We start from the raw sequence: 14,144 nt of genomic DNA, 5'->3' as shown, positions 1-14,144 counted from the left end.
GAGAAGCAGGAGGCAGTTTGAGGTCACACTGGGGTCACAGACACTGAGGCAGCCTTTTGGGGGAGCTCATTCTACCACGAGGACACGGGGGCTAGGAAGCACCATTTTGGAATTCTCCCTCTAGCTTCTTAGCGCAAGGACTGGCCCTGCCAGTTGGCCTATCACCACTAGTACTAGGATGCCTCAGGCCAAGCAAGCAGCCAGGCGGAGACGCAGCTCTACCCACCAACAGGCCTGCTATCTTAAGATCCCCTGAGCCCCAAGCCACCCTGGCAGCGACCCTGTCCACCAGAGGGCTCAGGACCCCGCCCTGACACCAGTGAGCCAGCACTAGCCCTGGGCCCAGCCTCACTCACTAGGAAGCAGGCAGCAGCCCCAGGAACCCCCGGGCCCTGGGCCCATCCACCAGTGGCTGACACACAAACTCATGGACCTCCACGGCACCGCAGCCAGAGATCCTGGGATCTGGCTGTGCCCGCCAGTGGGTGGGAGTCAGCCCTCGGGGCCCCTGGGTCTGGCCCCATCCACGTACAGGCAGACATCAGCCACAGGACTGTCATAACGCCACAGCCTTCCATGTCAGGACATGGCCCAGACACCCGGAGGCCAGCACCGGCTCTGGGACACCTTGGGCCCCTCAGCCAGCAGCCCCAGGATCTACCCCACCCACCAGTGGCTGAGACCAGTATTGGGGTTCCCTAGGGCCCTGCAGCCAGAGACTCTGGGTCCTGGTCCTGCCCACTCACAGGCCAACACCAGCCCCAGGATGCCCAGGAACTCAGCTCCACCCACCAGCAGACCGACCAGCTCTGAGATCCCTTGTACCCCTCAGCCAGTAGCACGAGGACCCAGCCCTGCTCAGCAGTGGGCCAGCATCATCTTTGGGAGACCATGGAACCCACAGCCGGCCATGTTATCAACCATCCACACCCACCAGGAGGTGAACTTACAACCAAGAATAGTCTACCTGGCAAGGCTTTCATTCAGATTTCACGGAGAGATTAAAAATTTTGCAGCAAAAGCTCATAGAAAAAGATATCAAATTTCTGGTTACGGGGAGGGGGGTTGCTGAGGGGGTGCAGGAGGATGGCAGGAGGGAGAACTGGAGGAAGGCTGTCAAAAAGTACAAACTTGTGGGCTTCCCTGGTGGCGCAGTGGTTGAGAGTCCACCTGCCGATGCAGGGGACACGGGTTCACTCCCCAGTCCGGGAAGATCCCACATGCCGCGGAGCGGCTGGGCCCGTGAGCTATGGCCACTGAGCCTGCGTGTCCGGAGCCTGTGCTCTGCAACGGGAGAGGCCACAGCAGTGAGAGGCCCGTGTACCGCAAAAAAAAAAAAAAAAAAAAGTATAAACTTGCAGTTATAATAAATATAAATAAATAGTAGGGACATAATGTACAACATTACAAATATAATTAACACTGCTGTATGTTATATATGCAAGTTAAGAGAGTAAATCCTAAGAGTTCTCATCACAAGAAAAAATTTTTTTCCATTTCTTTAATTTTGGTTGGGGTTTTTTTGTTTGTTTTTCACATCTTTATTGGAATATAACTGCTTCACAATGTTGTGTTAGTTTCTGCTGTACAACAAACTGAATCAGCTATACGTATACATATATCCCCATAGCCCCTCCCTCTTGAGCCTCCCTCCCACCCTCCCTATCCCACCCCTCTAGGTGGTCACAAAGCATTGAGCTGATCTCCCTGTGCTATGCAGCTGCTTCCCACTAGGCATCCATTTAACATTTGGTAGGGTATATATGTCCATGCTACTCTCTCAGTTCGTCCCAGCTTCCCCTTCATCCTGTGTCCTCAAGTCTCTTCTCTACGTCTGCATCTTTATTCCTGCCCTGCCACTAGGTTCACCAGTACCACTTTTTTAGTTTCCATATATATGCATTAACATACAGTTTGTTATGTTTGTTTTTCTCTTTCTGACTTACTTCACTCTGTATGACAGATTCTAGGTCCATCCACCTCATTACAAAAAACTCAATTTCGTTCCTTTTTATGGCTGAGTAATATTCCATTGTATATATGTGCCACATCTTCTTTATCCATTCATCTGTTGATGGACACTTAGGTTGCCTCCATGTCCTAGCTATTGTAAATAGTGCTGCAGTGAACATTGTGGGACAGGTTTCTTTTTCATTCACAGTTTTCTCAGGGTATATGACCAGTAGTGGGATTGCTGGGTCATATGGTAATTCTATTTTTATTTTTTTAAGGAACCTCCATACTGTTCTCCATAGTGGCTGTATCAATTTACATTCCCACCAGCAGTGCAAGAGGGTTCCCTTTTCTCCACACCCTCTCCAGCATTTATTGTTTGTAGATTTTTTGATGATGGTAATTCTGACTGGTGTGAGATGATATCTCATTGTAGTTTTGATTTGCATTTCTCTAATGATTAGTCCTCCATCCTGGCTCTGCCCCCCTTTTAATTTTGTTTTTATATTAGATGGTGGATGTTCCCTAAAGTTACTGTGAGAATCATTTCAAGATGTATGTAAATCACATCATTATGTTGTCCATGTTAAACTTACACGGTGCTGTGTATCAACTGTATCTCAATAAAATTTGGAAGAAGAAATAAAAATAGTTTAGAAAATAAAAAAGAACCAAACAAAAATTCTGGAGCTGTAGAATACAATGACTGAAATGAAGAATTCAAGAGAGAGCTCCAACAGCAGACATGACCAATCAGAAGTGAGCTTGAAGACAGATCAACTGAAATTATTCAGAGGAGCAAAAAGGAAAAGGAATGAAAAAGACGTAAGTCATTCAATGTAGTTATCTGTCACTACAAACCTTTTAAAAGACATACAGATGGCCAATAGGTACAAGAAAAGGTGCTCTATATCACTAATCATCAGGGAAATGTAAATTGAAACCACACTGAGATATCATCTCACACCTGTTAGCAACAAAAAGCAATGATAAGTGATGGTGAGGGTGTGGTGGATCTTCAGGGCATTACTCCAGCTCAAATAAGCCAGACTCAGAAAGACAAATACTGTGTGATCTCACTTATATGTGGAACCAAAAAAACCAACCTCATAGAAACAGAGGGTAGAATGATGGTTACCAGGGGCTGGGGGTATGGGGTGGAGGAAGTGGAGTGATGTTGGACAAAGGGTTACCAACTTCTAGTTTTGAGTTGAATCAGTCCTGGCAGTCTAACATAGATGATTATAGTTGATAATACTGTATTGTATACTTGAAAATTGCTAAACGAGGAACTCTTAAATGTTCTCACCACACACACACACAAAAAGGTACTTATGTGATGGAGGTTTTAGCTAATACTATGATAATAATTATTTTGCAATATGTATCAAGTCAAAAAACCATACACCCTGAAAACTTACACAATGTTATATGTCAATTATATCTCAATACAGCCAGAAAAAACCCAAACATATCTCTTAAATTCCCAGAATGTTCCCCATAGGGCTACACCTCATATGAGCATCCTTTTAATAGTCCCGTTTTCCATTGTCCAATCACCTGACCATATGACCAGGCCATTAGCTACTGCACATGAGTCAGTGAAAACCCAAATGTAGGAGCTTTTCCCATCGTTCAATTCTTCCATCGCTGCTAGGAAAATAGCCTGCAATTCAGCCCATTGAGCTAATTTATTCTTACTTTCTTTAATCAGTCTTTCCAGACAGGATACTGTTTATTCATCTTGCAACTGTCATCTGTAAACCAGGCAGCTCTTTGCTGGTCAACTAACAGATGTTCATAGCGCCACTGGCCATGGGGCAGTAAGTCCCAGCAGTTCTTCAAGTGGTTCCAAAGTCAGTCATGGGGAAAAGCAGCTACCTGCTGTGGGCATGGTGAGTACCACCCTGCGTTCCCCTGGTAGCATGCTCCTGTGTAAACCATTTCCATTTTGTATGGAACTCCTCTGAGCACTGCCTTCCTTGTAAGAGTGTTTCTCTGACATTACCAGGACACTGTGGATACTTCAGATTTCATGATTTTGGATGTCCTACAGTTATTGAGGCAGTCCAAATCCATGCCCAATAGCTCACTAGTAACTGTTTCTCAAGTAATGTGTAAGGGGCAGGGGGCAGAATTTGGAAAACTTCTGGTCCAAAATCCCAATGGTTGCCACTGGTAGGTGCTCATGGGCTTATGCCACTGGCTCTGGTCTGCATGAGTGGGAGAGGCAGACACTTCCCAAATCATATTTGAGTGGGGATCCCAACGGCCCAAAGGTGGTGAAAGAGCCATCGCGTTTTGTAATTCAGACACATCCTGCTTTTGTTCAGATCCTCAACTAGATACGGCTTTCCTCTGGGTATCCTTACAGATAGGACCTAGTGTATTTCCAGATGTAGAATATGCATTCTCCAGAATCCAAATAAGCTAACCAAAGGCTGGAGGTTGGGTTGGGTTCTAAGGGTGAGTGGTGACAGCACTTTATTGTTTAGTCTCTTATGGAACATCCTGAATGGCTCTGGACCATGACATTCCTAAGAGTTTCACGTTTTAGGCAGGCCCTCGGATCTTTGCTAGATTAACCAGCTTCAGTTGGTCACGTGATCCATCGTGGCATTCAAGTCAGTCCTAGCTTGCTCTGCAGTTTCCAATATTTTCGTAATGTCATCAGTATGCTATAATCTTACACTCAGGACCTGCAACAAGGCCAAATCCCTTCTGATCAAATTATGACGGTAAACTGGTGAGTTCAGGTAACCTTGCGACAGGACAGTGATCACCAATTGGAGTTCTTCTCACATGACTACAGTTGGCTCTTCTTGAGTTTGCAACAGAGAAGCATTCTCGAGATTAATCAGAGTCCCAGTCTTCTTGAGCCTGTTGTATTTTTGGAGGGTGAAGCTGGGGCCGTGGGCAACACAACCTTAGTTAAGCCTCACTGGTCTGCCGTGAATCTTCAGGCCCCATCCACCTTTTCCCTGTGCCACTCAGGGCTACTGTGCAGAGCATTCATTGGTACCAGCCCGCCAGCTTCCAGCATGTCATTAATTAAAGTGGTAATCTCCTTTCGCCAACGAGGTATTCTATATTGTTTTAAATCAACCACTGTGTGCGCTCAGCAGTCCTCAGGTTCCCATCCATCATGTCCAATCGAGACCGGCCCGCGGGCAAACTTACATGCCTTGTGTTTTACAAACTTAATTAGGAGAAGCAATGCCTAGTAGGACAAAATATCCATCGCAATAATGCATTCAGGCATAGGAGCCAGTACCATTTCACATAAAATCTGTTTGAAAATCCCAATTTTCATTCAAACTTTTTTTTTTTTGGTAGTGCCACACTGCTGGCAGGATCTTAGTTCCCCAACCAGGGACTGAACCCAGGCCCTCAGCAGTGAGAGTGCGGAGTCCTAACCAGTGGACCGTCAGGGAAGTTCCCAGACTTTCACCTTAATCCCGTCAGCCATTGCATCTCCATCCTCCCCATCTAAACTTAGCTCACATTAAGACTTCACCAACAGGTTTCAGATTCACAGAGCACTGGGCCCCTGTGTCAAGGAGTCTCAGAAAATCTCCCCCTCTCACCTCCTCCCCCTCATTTTACCCACACATGGGCACAGGCCTTGGGTCCCTGGCTAGGGGTGGGGCTGTCAGTCTTTATACATCCGTCTATACACATATGCACATACAAGGATATTTGTTGTAGCATCACTCATAGTGGGGAAAAAAAGAGAACAGAGTGATTTTCAATTAGTAGGAGAATGACTTAATGAACCATTTCATGTTTCATATGCACTCATGTGCACTAAGGACCAAGGAGTGTTAGGCAGCCTTTTAAATGTTGATGAGAAAAAGCAAGATGAAGAAACACATTTACAATATCATCTCATTTTTGCAAATCGAAAGACAGCAAAAACCTGTATGTCTCTATCAATATGTTAATATTTATATGATTAAATGAGTAAGTATTATATCAACCAGGGTTCTTCGGATTTTTATTTTAAGGTATTGGCTCATGCAACTGCGGGGCTGACAAGTTTGAAACCTGTAGGGCAGGGTGCCAGTCTGGTAACCCAGGCAGAATTTTGATGTTTCTGTCCTCAGGGGACCTCAGTTTTTGCTCTTAAGGCCTTCAAGATTGGATGAGGCACACCCACATTATTGAGGGTCATCTCCTTTACCTAAAGTCAACTGATTGTAGATGTCAACATTATCTACAAAACACCTTCACAGCAACACCTAGACGAGTGTTTGATTAAATTACTGGGTACTATAACCTACCCAGGTCGACACATCAAACTAACCATTGAGAAGAAAACTAACCATATGAGAAGAAAAACATGGCAGTTACATGAGCTACCTTGGGGGGCTGAGGATGGAGAGAAAGTTAATGCGGGCGGTGGGAAGAGGAAGAAAAGAAGGAGTAACCAAGTGAAAACAGGGGGAGGCATATATCTGCTCACTTGATACACTGAGGGAGCACTATGTATTATCTGAGTATATATGCGTAAAGAAATTAAATATATTTTTACCAAAGAAAAGCAAACAATTTCCTCTTTTTCTACTTAAAAAGCTTCAAGTTCTGGGCTTCCCTGGTGGCGCAGTGGTTGCGAGTCCGCCTGCCGATGCAGGGGACACGGGTTCGTGCCCTGGTCCGGGAAGACCCCACATGCCGTGGAGTGGCTGGGCCCGTGAGCCATGGCCGCTGAGCCTGCACGTCCGGAGCCTGTGCTCCGCAACGGGAGAGGCCACAACAGTGAGAGGCCCGCGTACCGCAAAAAAAAAAAAAAAAAAAAAAAAGCTTCAAGTTCCACCACCTAGTTTCTCTTCATCTCCTCCTGTGAGGAAATATCTAGAGAGAATCTCTGCCCACAGGATCCTTGAAAAAGCAAATTGCCCACAGAGACCAAGGGGTGATTCTTGGCAGGATTTCAGAGTGCTGTCCCCTGCAAGTTCAGCCTCTGCTCGGCCAGCACGCAGCCCTTGTCTTCACCACATTCTACCATTTGCCAGCATCCCCTCCCCAAACCCCATAGCTGATCCACGGCTTTTATGGCTTCCCTCAAAAAGATGAGTGGGTGGGGCTTCCGGGAAGATGGCGGAAGAGTAAGACGCGGAGATCACCTTCCTCCCCACACATACACCACAAATACATCTACACGTGGAACAACTCCTACAGAACACCTACTGAACGCTGGCAGAAGACCTCAGACCTCCCAAAAGGCAAGAAACTCCCCACGTACCTGGGTAGGGCAAAAGAAAAAAGAATAAACAGAGACAAAAGCACAGGGACGGGACCTGCACCAGTAGGAGGGAGCCGTGAAGGAGGAAATGTTTACACACACTAGGAAGCCCCTTCGCGGGCGGAGACTGCGGGTGGCGGAGGGGGAAAGCTTCGGGGCCGCGGAGGAAGGAGAGCGTAGCCACAGGGGTGCGGAGGGCAAAGCGGGGAGATTCCCGCACAGAGGATCAGGGCCGACCGGCACTCACCTGCCCCAGAGGCTTGTCGGCTCACCCGCCGGGGCGGGCGGGGCTGCGAGCTGAGGCTCGGGCTTCGGTCGGAGGCAGGGAGAGGACTGGGGTTGGCGGCGTGAACACAGCCTGCAGGGGGTTAGTGCGCCACGGCTAGCCGGGAGGGAGTCCGGGGAAAAGTCTGGAGCTGCTGAAGAGGCAAGAGACTTTTTCTTACCTCTTTGTTTCCTGGTGGCGAGGAGAGGGGTTTCAGAGCACCGCTTAAAGGAGCTCCAGAGACGGGCGCGAGCCGCGGCTAAAAGCGCGGACCCCAGAGACGGACAAGAGACGCTAAGGCTGCTGCTGCCGCCACCAGAAAGCCTGTGTGCGAGCACAGGTCACTCTCCACACCCCCTTCCCCGGAGCCTGTGCAGCCCGCCACTGCCAGGATCCCGGGATCCAGGGACAACTCCCCCGGGAGAACGCACGGCGCGCCTGGTGCAACTTCACGCCGGCCTCTGCCGCCTCAGGCCCGCCCCGAACGCAGTGCCCCTCCCTCCCCCGGCCTGAGTGAGCCAGAGCCCCCAATCAGCGGCTCCTTTAACCCCATCCTGTCTGAGCGAAGAACAGACGCCCTCCGGCGACCTACGCGCAGAGGCGGGGCCAAATCCAAAGCTGAAACCCGGGAGCTGTGAGAACAAAGACGAGAAAGGGAAACCTCTCCCAGCAGCCTCAGAAGCAGCGGATTAAAGCGCCACAATCAACTTGATGTACCTGCATCTGTGGAATACATGAATAGAGAACGAATCATCCCAAATTAAGGAGGTGGACTTTGAGAGCAAGATTTATGATTTTTTCCCCATTTCCTCTTTTTCCGTGTGGATGAAAGGCTCTTGGTGCTGCACCCAGGAGTCACTGCTGTGCCTCTGAGGTGGGAGAGCCAACTTCAGGACACTGGTCCACAAGAGACCTCCCAGCTCCACATAATATCAGACGGCGAAAATCTCCCAGAGATCCCCATCTCAACACCAGCGCCCAGCTTCACTCAACGACCAGCAAGCTACAGTGCTGGACATCCTATGCCAAACAACTAGCAAGACAGGAAAATATACACACCCATTAACAGAGGCTGCCTAAAATCATAATAAGTCCACAGACACCCCAAAACACACCACCAGACGTGGACCTGCCCACCAGAAAGACAAGATCCGGCCTCATCCACCAGAACACAGGCACTAGTCCCCTACACCAGGAAGCCTACACAACCCACTGAACCAACCTCAGCCACTGGGGACAGACACCAAAAACAACGGGAACTACGAACCTGCAGCCTGCAAAAAGGAGACCCCAAAAACAGTAAGATAAGCAAAATGAGAAGACAGAAAAACACACAGCAGATGAAGGAGCAAGATAAAAACCCACCAGACCTAACAAATGAAGAGGAAATAGGCAGTCTACCTGAAAAAGAATTCAGAATAATGACAGTAAAGATGATCCAAAATCTTGGAAATAGAATGGACAAAATGCAAGACACATTTAACAAGGACCTAGAAGAACTAAAGATGAAACAAACAACGATGAACAACACAATAAATGAAATGAAAAATACTCTAGATGAGATCAATAGCAGAATAACTGAGGCAGAAGAACGGATAAGTGACCTGGAAGATAAAATAGTGGAAATAACTACTGCGAGCAGAATAAAGAAAAAAGAATGAAAAGAGCTGACGACAGTCTCAGAGTCCTCTGGGACAACATTAAATGCACCAACATTCGAATTATAGGGGTTGCAGATGAAGAAGAGAAAAAGGAAGGAACTGAGAAAATATTTGAAGAGATTAGAGTTGAAAACTTCCCTATTATGGGAAAGGAAATAGTTAATCAAGTCCAGGAAGCACAGAGAGTCCCATACAGGATAAATCCAAGGAGAAATACACAAGATTTAAATGATACATTAAACAAGATGGACTTCATTGATATTTATAGGACATTCCATCCAAAACCAACAGAATACACATTTTTCTCAAGTGCTCATGGAACGTTCTCCAGGATAGATCATATCTTGGGTCACAAATCAAGCCTTGGTAAATTTAAGAGAATTGAAATTGTATCAAGTTATCTTTTCCAACCACAATGCTATGAGACTAGTTGTCAATTACAGGAAAAGATCTGTAAAAAATACAAACACATGGAGGCTAAACAATACACTACTTAATAACGAAGTGATCACTGAAGAAATCTAAGAGGAAATAAAAAATACCTAGAAACAAATGACACTGGAGACACAATGACCCAAAATCTATGGGATGCAGCAAAAGCAGTTCTAAGAGGGAAGTTTATAGCAATACAATCCTACTTTAAGAAACAGGAAACATCTCGAATAAACAACCTAACCTTGCACCTAAAGCAATTAGAGAAAGAAGAACAAAAAAACCCCCAAAGTTAGCAGAAGGAAAGAAATCATAAAAATTAGATCAGAAATAAATGAAAAAGAAATGAAGGAAACGATAGCAAAGATCAATAAAACTAAAAGCTGGTTCTTTGAGAAGATAAACAAAATTGATAAACCATTAGCCAGACTCATCAAGAAAAAAAGGGAGAAGACTCAAATCAATAGAATTAGAAATGAAAAAGGAGAAGTAACAACTGACACTGCAGAAATACAAAAGATCATGAGAGATTACTACAAGCAACTCTATGCCAATAAAATGGACAACCTGGAAGAAATGGACAAATTCTTAGAAATGCACAAACTGACAAGACTGAATCAGGAAGAAATAGAAAATATGAACACACCAATCACAAGCACTGAAATTGAAACTGGGATTAAAAATCTTCCAACAAACAAAAGCCCAGGACCAGATGGCTTCACAGTCGAATTCTATTAAACATTTCGAGAAGAGCTAACACCTATCCTTCTCAAACTCTTCCAAAATATAGCAGAGGGAGGAACACTCCCAAACTCATTCTACGAGGCCACCATCACCCTGATACCAAAACCAGACAAGGATGTCACAAAGAAAGAAAACTACAGGCCAATATCACTGATGAACATAGATGCAAAAATCCTCAACAAAATACTAGCAAACAGAATCCAACAGCACATTAAACGGATCATACACCATGATCAAGTGGGGTTTATTCCAGGAATGCAAGGATTCTTCAATATACGCAAATCAATCAACGTGATACACCATATTAACAAATTGAAGGAGAAAAACCATATGATCATCTCAATAGATGCAGAGAAAGCTTTCGACAAAATTCAACACCCATTTATGATAAAAACCCTGCAGAAAGTAGGCATAGAGGGAACTTTCCTCAACATAATAAAGGCCATATATGACAAACCCACAGCCAACATCGTCCTCAATGGTGAAAAACTGAAAGCACTTCCACTAAGATCAGGAACAAGACAAGTTTGCCCACTCTCACCACTCTTATTCAACATAGTTTTGGAAGTTTTAGCCACAGCAATCAGAAAATAAAAGGAAATAAAAGGAATCCAAATCAGAAAAGAAGAAGTAAAGCTGTCACTGTTTGCAGATGATATGATACTCTACATAGAGAATCCTAAAGATGCTACCAGAAAGCTACTAGAGCTAATCAATGAATTTGGTAAAGTAGCAGGATACAAAATTAATGCACAGAAATCTCTGGCGTTCCTATACACTAATGATGAAAAATCTGAAAGTGAAATCAAGGAAACACTCCCATTTACCATTGCAACAAAAAGAATAAAATATCTAGGAATAAACCTATCTAAGGAGACAAAAGACCTGTATGCAGAAAATTATAAGACACTGATGAAAGAAATTAAAGATGATACAAATAGATGGAGAGAGATACCATGTTCTTGGATTGGAAGAATCAACATTGTGAAAATGACTCTACTACCCAAAGCAATCTACAGATTCAATGCAATTCCTATCAAACTACCACTGGCATTTTTCACAGAACTAGAACAAAAAATGTCACAGTTTGTATGGAAACACAAAAGACCCCAAATAGCCAAAGCAATCTTGAGAACGAAAAATGGAGCTGGAGGAATCAGGCTCCCTGACTTCAGACTATACTACAAAGCTACAGTAATCAAGACAGTATGGTACTGGCACAAAAACAGAAATATAGATCAATGGAACAGGATGGAAAGCCCAGAGGTAAACGCACGCACATATGGTCACCTTATCTTTGATAAAGGAGGCAGGAATGTACAGTGGAGAAAGGACAGCCTCTTCAATAAGTGGTGCTGGGAAAACTGGACAGGTACATGTAAAAGTAAGAGATTAGATCACTCCCTAACACCATACACAAAAATAAGCTCAAAATGGATTGAAGACCTAAATGTAAGGCCAGAAACTATCAAACTCTTAGAGGAAAACATAGGCAGGACACTCTATGACATAAATCACAGCAAGATCCTTTTTGACCCACCTCCTAGAGAAATTGAAATAAAAACAAAAATAAACAAATGGGACCTAATGAAACTTCAAAGCTTTTGCACAGCAAAGGAAACCATAAACAAGACCAAAAGACAACCCGCAGAATGGGAGAAAATATTTGCAAATGAAGCAACTGACAAAGGATTAATCTCCAAAATTTATAAGTAGCTCATGCAGCTTAATAACAAAAAACCAAATAATCCAATCCAAAAATGGGCAGAAGACCTAAATAGACATTTCTCCAAAGAAGATATACAGACTGCCAACAAACACATGAAAGAATGCTCAACATCATTAATCATTAGAGAAACGCAAATCAAAACTACAATGAGATATCATCTCACACCAGTCAGAATGGCCATCATCAAAAAAATCTAGAAACAATAAATGCTGGAGAGGGTGTGGAGAAAAGGGAACCCTCTTGCACTGTTGGTGGGAATGTAAATTGATACAGCCACTGTGGAGAACAGTATGGAGGTTCCTTAAAAAACTGTAAATAGAACTACAATATGACCCAGCAATCCCACTACTGGGCATATACCCTGAGAATACCATAATTCAAAAAGAGTCATGTACCAAAATGTTCATTGCAGCTCTATTTACAATAGCCCGGAGATGGAAACAACCTAAGTGCCCATCATCGGATGAATGGATAAAGAAGATGTGGCACATATGTACAATGGAATATTACTCAGCCATAAAAAGAAACGAAATTGGGCTATTTGTAATGAGGTGGATAGACCTAGAGTCTGTCATACAGAGTGAAGTAAGTCAGAAAGAGAGAGACAAATACCATATGCTAACACATACATATGGAATTTAAGGGAAAAAAATGTCATGAAGAACCAGGGGTAAGACAGGAATAAAGACACAGACCTACTAGAGAATGGACTTGAGGATATGGGGAGGCGGAAGGATAAGCTGTGACAAAGCGAGAGAGAGGCATGGACATACATACACTACCAAACGTAAGGTAGATAGCTAGTGGGAAGCAGCCGCATAGCACAGGGAGATCAGGAAAAAAAAAAAAAAAAAAAGATGAGTGGGTCCTGTCAGATTTCTCTTGGAAATGTCAACCAAGCAAGGAAAGCCATTTCCAGTTAGTAGTGAGTCTTTAAACGGAACAGCTCTGACGTGGAAGGAAGCTGGCGGGTGTCCATGGAGGCATGTCCAGGAAGATGTGGAAATGAAAGAAGATTGTTTGAAGAAAGAGGAACAGAGCCAGTGCCCAGAGGAGTCTAGAGGGCGTGTAGCCCTGGCAGAGAGAGGCATCATATAATGGTTATGGAAAGAGAATTTACCAAATGTATAAATCAGGGCTTGATTCAGTATATATCACCTTAATGTAAACAGATTTCTCCGGAGCCAGTTTGGTCCTTAGGCAGTAAAATTACTCGTCTTTCTTCCTGCAGTCTTATTTCTGCATTTCTTTTCACATTCTAAATCCACACCCCCTTACACCAAAGACAACCACAGTACTCACCCAGCTCCAGCACTCGCTCACTTCTAAGAAATAGACTCACATCAGACTTCAGTAGCTGGAGACAAAATGAAATAACTTCCTGTTTCAGAGCTCTCTGAAACAACTCTGCAAGCCACACCCAAGGCTTTTGTTCATGTGGGATAGGCAGTTCTAAATATTTTCAGGCTCTTGCCTTGTATACTTTACATGGTTGTCACTTTGAGTAGAAGAAAAATGGAGATGGGCCCCAGATCAGACTACGCCTGAAAATCTCTAACCTCTGGAAAAAAGCCAAAACCCAAATCAAACCTTTGCTGTTTTATTTTAAAATGTATTTTATCACTATAGTATGGGCACATAATTTTAAAACTAGAAAATACTTTAAGCTATATAGTGAAAATAGCAGTATTATTTTTCCTTAAATTCCTGCTTCCCAGGACAGTTCTTTTAGCTGTTTCTTATAACGTTTATTCTCATGTTGAGGGAGGAGATAGATGGGCTCCAGGTTAGACATTTAGAGCCAGCTTCCCGTGTACACTTTCAGATGGAAACAACAACAGGAACAGGGTAAACAGCTGGACTTTGTCTCCAGTGGACACTTTATCTGAGCTGAGTCCTGCCCAGATAAAAGTTGAGGAGAGCACCGTTTCTCATTCTTGCGGTCAAGGAGACCTGCCCAACTACATATGTGCAGAAAGCCTCCTTGGGGGTCAAAAAGTATAGGGTGCCACCCCATAATAGATGATGCCAAGCCTCCCATAGGCCTCTGGGCTGGAATCCATCTTGGAAAAAAGTTGCCCATTCATGTTGGGAGGGTCCTAGGGCAGGCCAGGT

General features: G+C 44.4%; 1 protein-coding gene across 1 annotated transcript in view; it reads right to left on the bottom strand.

The window, feature by feature from the left end:
* Positions 1 to 13,413, bottom strand: part of GCNT2 (glucosaminyl (N-acetyl) transferase 2 (I blood group)) — a 127,378-nt gene extending 113,965 nt beyond the window's left edge. The window contains exon 1 of the mRNA XM_067751977.1: positions 13,332 to 13,413. The gene's annotated coding sequence lies outside the window, so the exon portion shown is untranslated. The remainder of the gene's footprint in view (positions 1 to 13,331) is intronic.
* Between the last annotated feature and the right edge of the window lie 731 nt (positions 13,414 to 14,144).

Source organism: Pseudorca crassidens, chromosome 10 (assembly GCF_039906515.1).
Source record: "Pseudorca crassidens isolate mPseCra1 chromosome 10, mPseCra1.hap1, whole genome shotgun sequence".
NCBI classification, from domain to species: Eukaryota; Metazoa; Chordata; class Mammalia; order Artiodactyla; family Delphinidae; genus Pseudorca; species Pseudorca crassidens.
This window is presented reverse-complemented; position numbering and strand designations above follow the sequence as displayed.